Source organism: Amborella trichopoda, chromosome 3 (assembly GCF_054954075.1).
Source record: "Amborella trichopoda isolate Santa Cruz 75 chromosome 3, AtrichopodaSantaCruz75HAP2 v2.0, whole genome shotgun sequence".
NCBI classification, from domain to species: Eukaryota; Viridiplantae; Streptophyta; class Magnoliopsida; order Amborellales; family Amborellaceae; genus Amborella; species Amborella trichopoda.
The window spans coordinates 50,243,397-50,249,416 of NC_142338.1; the positions used below are offsets into that span (position 1 = coordinate 50,243,397).

The 6,020-nt window shown below is 33.0% G+C and overlaps 1 long non-coding RNA gene across 1 annotated transcript; it reads left to right on the forward strand.

Annotated features, from left to right (window-relative positions):
- The first annotated feature begins 696 nt into the window (after window positions 1–696).
- LOC148782931 (uncharacterized) lies at window positions 697–3,241 on the forward strand. Its single transcript, XR_016051481.1, has 2 exons — window positions 697–1,754; window positions 2,548–3,241. It is a non-coding gene; the product is annotated as an uncharacterized LOC148782931 (long non-coding RNA).
- The last annotated feature ends 2,779 nt before the right edge of the window (window positions 3,242–6,020 follow it).

Consider the following 6,020-nt stretch of genomic DNA (forward strand, 5'->3'; position numbering starts at 1 on the left):
CATGATATCTTAATAATTGGACTTAGGGAAGAGCTTAATAATTGTACTTTTCAATTGAGACAAAAGGAAGGAAAAAAATGAGAGGAAAGAAAATTTATGAGATGAGAGAAACACCATGATATCTTAATAATTGGCCTTAGGGAAGAGCTTAATAATTGGACTTTTCGAGTGAGACAAAACGGAAGAAAAAAAAAAAAAAATAATGCCAGGAAAGAAAATTTATAAGATGAGAGATAAAGAGGTTATAAGATTGTCTTTAAAGGAGAGGCAAAATAGCCCATAAAGTATGATGATAGCCAATTTAAAGTAAATTCTTAATAGTTTAATATCTTAAAAAAGAAAGTGGTCTATGGTTTCCCCAATAATTATAGCCAAAAAATATTATGCTTATGTGGGCATATTGTCTATTTGCCTCCTCATGCAAATCTCAAGCCAGTAATATTCTTAAGACTTTAGATATGTAACTTCTTGAGCACATATAAACATTAAAAAAAATATTTTTCAAATGGTATATATTCTAGATCCAAATTTTAGAAGGCATAATCCAAGTATTGAAGAACTTTTTTTTTTTTTTTCTTTTTCTGAAAATAATCATATAGTTATTCTGAATCCAAAAAATCAAATGAAAAATATCCTCCAAAATACCTCTTTTACCTGAGAAAGTTAATTTACAGTATGATCCAGCGAGAGCGTGCTGCAGCACTCAACTGTGTTTTCTCTCGCCATGGAAGATGTATGTGTATTCAAATAAACAAACAAGTCATCCACCGCTCATTTCTAAGATGGGCCATGTAAAACTGCAACAGTGGCAGTGTCCATCTTGCCCTCTTAAAGCAGGATATGACTATCTTGTCCTCTTAAAGCGGCAGACGGACGCGCCTCGATGTATAAAATCCTATCCCCCTTTTACCCTTCCCTCGAACCCTCTTCCCTATCTTGCACACCGCCAAACTCTAAAGGGAAAAGTTTATATAGAGCTGTGGCTTTAATCAATCAAATTTGAATCTACTAAAAAAATTTCATCAGAAGAAACGTTGTTTTGATGCTCAAATATCTTCAAATTGATCATCTAGACATCAAGATGTATGCACATAAAGAAAAAAGGATTTCAAGTTTTGAAAATAGTGTATTTTGTAATGCATTTTTGGATTGTCAATTTTCAATATTTTCAAGTTTTCATAAATGTGTCGATCATTACTATTTTTGAAACTTTAAACTTTATAAATAAATATAAACATATATTTGAAGTGTATCACAAAAGATTTTCAATATTGAAACGACATTTCTCGACACTATTTAAAAGTAGGTTCAAATTTGATTGTTTAGAGCCTAGGCTCTATACAAACAGCACCCAACTCTAAAAAGGAAAATCTAAACCTGCACTTTTAGTTTTTTTTTTCTTCCCTAATTAGAAGCTTTCCCTAGGTTTCTACGAGCCATGTATAATGGCATAGGTTTACAAAGCCCAAGGGGTTCTGGTACAAATGGCTATACGCAGAGAAACAAGTTTTTTGTGAAGCCAAAGAGCGCCAGGGCCGAGACCAATGAGTTTAGGAGCGATCAGGGAACATGAGGTGTGAAGAAAGCAAACAAGGAAATTTTAGATCACGATAAGAAACGCGAGATCCAATTGAAATTGATGTTGCTTGAGGAAACGTCAGCCGATCATGGAGGATGAGATTCTTGACAAGTTACACGAGGCGAAAAAGAGAAGCTAAGGAGGTGGAGGACGGTGGAATTAACACTACCAATAAGTAATTTCCTTTTCGTGGTTCTGAAACATTTAAGTTTTTGATGAAATCCTCTTTTTCTTTGTGTTTTAGGGGCTATTGCTTTGTGTTTCCTTTCTGTCTGTTAACTTGCAGTTTTGCAGTTTTTTTACCTTATTTTTGCGTTCTCTCTATACTCTTGGTTTCTATAAATTACTTGCTTAAATTTAATCTTTTAATTGAATGTTTTGGATTGGCCTATTGTCGTATTTTTTTTTAATGAATATGGGATTGGAATCAACATAGCTGAGGTTATGTTTTATGCCGAAATCAGATATAATGGCTGATGATTCAGTGTGTTTAATTTCTTTCCTTGTACAATTGAATTTTCAGGTGTACATTTTGTGTATGAAATTATGAGTACATGGATGTTGTGCAAACTCTTATACCACGACACGATATTGTATAAAATAAAAAGTTTCCAATCAAAAGAAAGAAAATGAAGTAAATTTTTTTTGAAGATCTACTTTTTAAAATCACTTGGGAGCACAAATTCCAACCTATTCCCTCCCTCTATCTTAGTTAATTTTATTGCATTGCATTCTCTCCATGTTTCATCTGTTTTATTGTTCTATCCATGTTTCATCATTTTCATTCTCTCTCTATCTTGGTTAGTTTTCTTGCCTTCTCTTCATTCTCTCTCTATGTTGGTTAATTTTCTTGATTAAAAAATCTTGTGTATGTCAGTCCTCTCTATCTTGATTAATTTTTAACGTTACAAAATTGTGCAGTAGGGAATGATCTCTCTATCTTGCTTACAAAATCAAAATCGTATCAGCAGGTAGAAAGAACCGGTGCAACTGCATATTCAAAGATTATTTCAAGGAGAGGAGTGAGTGAAGGGTATTATGGAGACCAGACTCGTGCCCTCTTTCATGCCCTCCTCAACAACAATAACAGAAAACCGATAATATTTGATCTCTCATGGCCCACAGGCACATCTAAAGCTCAGAAAGAGATGGCAGAGAGGATGGAAATAGAGGTGAGGGTGACGACACCCCGCAATCGAGGAGAGGTTTAAAGCCGAGGGCGTGGGTAAGGAGGAGGACATGAGGATGCACCAGAAGGCGAGGTTCCTAGTTGGACTTGCTTCGTTTTACGTTGATTCTAGCTGCCCTACTAGTCTTTCAAGCACCAAGTTCGCACATTAGTCGACATACTTTTTTTCTGGATTTTTTTTTTTTTTTTCCACGATGTTGGTGACTAAGGTAGGAGTTACTACCACTGTGACCCAGCCCTTTTCCTTTAAGTTTTTCTTCTTTGGATTAATGTATGTGTTTCTATTTTTCCTTCATACAATATTCTTTCTGTTTTTGGTATGAAATTTTTTCACTCGACATTCTTTCTTTTCTGGTTGTTCTTCTTTGATCCATACTTAGTTTTCTTAAGTTGGAAGAATTATGTAAATGAGTTCTCTGCATAGCTTTTGCTTTGTAGGTATTACTTGGAAATGAAAATTCAATTTTTGTTGTTATTATTTATCTTTTTCAGATTGAGAGCACCATATATGCTATATTTGTACGATGGAAGTGTAGTACTGAGCCATCTACTTCTTTTTTAATCCCACAAACAAAGGAATTGAATTATTTGCATTACAAGGAATGTTATCTTATATTTTTCACAGGGAAAGGGAAATCAGTTATAGACTAAATGCCAAGTATCAAGAGAATCTTCTCAATGCAAGGAAGGAGAAATTCTTTAACCTATATTTCTTTTAGTATATGTCATGCTTTAAAAGAAGGGGTGCGGTTTATTTAGAGCCTACGCTCTAAACAATAAAATTAGAGCATACCTTCAATTAGAGTCGAGAAATGTGGTTTCAATACCGGAAATCTTTGTGATAGCCTTAAAATATAAATTTTCATCTTTATTTATAAAGTTTAAAGCTTAAAAAATGATATAGATCTATCGATCTATGAAAACATAAAAATCTTGAAAATCGACGATCCAAAACTGTGTTACAAAATACACCATTTCCAAAACTTGAAATTCATTTTTTTTCTCATGTCTATGCATCTTGATGTCGAGATGATCAATTTGATGATATTTTGGCATCAAAACAACCTCTTCTAGTGAAATATTTGAGGTAGGCTCTTATTTAATTGTTTAGAGCCTCAGCTCTATGTAAACTTTTTCCATAAAAAAAGACCATTTAGAGGTTACAATTATTTACAACCATCCGATGTGAAATCTGATAGCTTGCATGTGTTACAAAGTTTGAAAATTCCCTTTTTTTTGAAATTTGAGCTTGGCCAATGGAACAAATGCATCCATCTAAGGTCAGGTGGTCAACTTGGTTTTGACGTGGCTATCGTTTTGTCTTTATATTTCTTTGATTTATTTTTCTTTTTATTTAGCCTGAATAGAGCTAGAGCTGGGGTTGGGCTTGGACTTGGGCTTGGGCTTGAGCTGCTCATGTCGGGCATGTTGCCAGCCCCATCTCTTGACCTCGCCCTAGTTTGACTCCTTTGTGATCCAATTTTTTCAAATTTTTAGGTATTAAAACATATAAAGAGTGATTAAAACAAAACACATTAAAATGAAGTTAAAAATTAATGAAAAAAATGGATTTTAGCCCATTTTATATTTTCGAAGAGTTATTTTTAAAATTTTCTAAAAAAGATGGAAAAATATAAAATGAATATTAATAACCAAAACAGTTTTTAATCTTTACCATAATGTAAAGAATATTTAAAAATGTATTATAAATCAAATTCCTTAACTTATTTTCGAGAATTTCTATACATTTTTTTGAATTTGTTTTTTTAAAAATACCGATTGATCACCCTAACCGCCCAAAACCGGAACCGGTCACTGATAGGTTCCGATCTAACCGGGCAGTTAGCAGTTAGATCGGGCAATTTTAGGAATAATAGTTGGAATTTTTTCTCCATTCAAGAAGATATTGTTCACGAATTCAGGTGCGTTCTCATTATATTTCCTTCTCTCAGTCCATCTTTCTCTCTCTATCTTGGTTAATTTTCTTGATTCGAAAATGGCATTCTTGGTTAGCTTTTTTTTTTTTTTTTCCTTTAAATGCAGTTCGAGAATTTGAATCATTGCAACTTAAGTTTTGAAAAAGTGAAGCAATACGAGAATTTGAGCTTCGGGCCGCAACTTAAGCTTTTTAAAAAATAAAGCGGTCCGTCCTCGGACCTCAACTTAAATCATTTTTAGAAAAACGGTTCGAGAATTTCAACCTTGGACCGCAGAGGCAAACATGAAAAAAAAAAACCGCTCATTGACTGGCCTTTCTGGTAATTTTTGGCTAAAAGTGGAGCATCATGTATTTTTCTTACTTTTTTAAGGTTTGTAAGTAATTAACTAAAAAAAATATGGTCTGAAGGGCAATTTTGAAAAACCAAATCTGTCCGTCCTTCTCTCTATCGGTGTTAATTTTCCTGCGTTCTCTCCATATTCGTTCTTTTTCTATCCATCTCTCTATCTTGGCCAATTTTCCCATATTTTTTCAAAAAAAAAAAAAAAGAAGCTTGAAATTAGAAGCTATAACTTTTATTGAAAATCTAAAGAACTTGCCATAATTTTTTCCCTATTAGAGCTCGATTTAAACAATAAAATTAACATACAATTTGCATACTAATATATTTTAAAGATAAATGCATGATTATCTTAGGAATATAGGCATGTGTTAAGTCCATTACTTGAAGTTGCCAATTATTTATCGATTCTTGTATTTTCTCATTTGGAAATTATTTTTTAGTTTAATTTGAAATAAAGATTAAATCTAAAATCTTAATTCGCATAAAAGGATAATTGGTGGAAATGAAATAAATCCAAAACCACGTAAACAAAATAAAAATAAAAAAATTTTCAAAATCTGGTAACTAGGAATCCTATTAAGTTAAGATGTCCAACTAAATAGGAGAATTTAACTAAATACGAGTCCATATCCTATTCAACGTATATAATCAAACGTAGGTAATAGTTATCTTTCTCGATTTCTTTTGTTTCAATCCTCTGCTGAATTTCTTATCTTTCTCTCCTCTGCTGAATTTCTCATCTTTCTCCTCTGCTGAACTCCTTTTCTCTCCTCTGCTTAATTCTGGTCTCTCTCGGTTGAATTCTTCTTTCTCAGTTGAATTCTTTCTCCATTGAAAAAGATATTGTTTGCAATTTCGACAGGTACGTCCTCTCCATATTTCCTTATCTCTGATCTTCTCTCTATTCTGCAAAGAGGGAATGATAGATTGGTTATTGTTTATCTTTTTTTAAGATTACAAAATCAGCAGC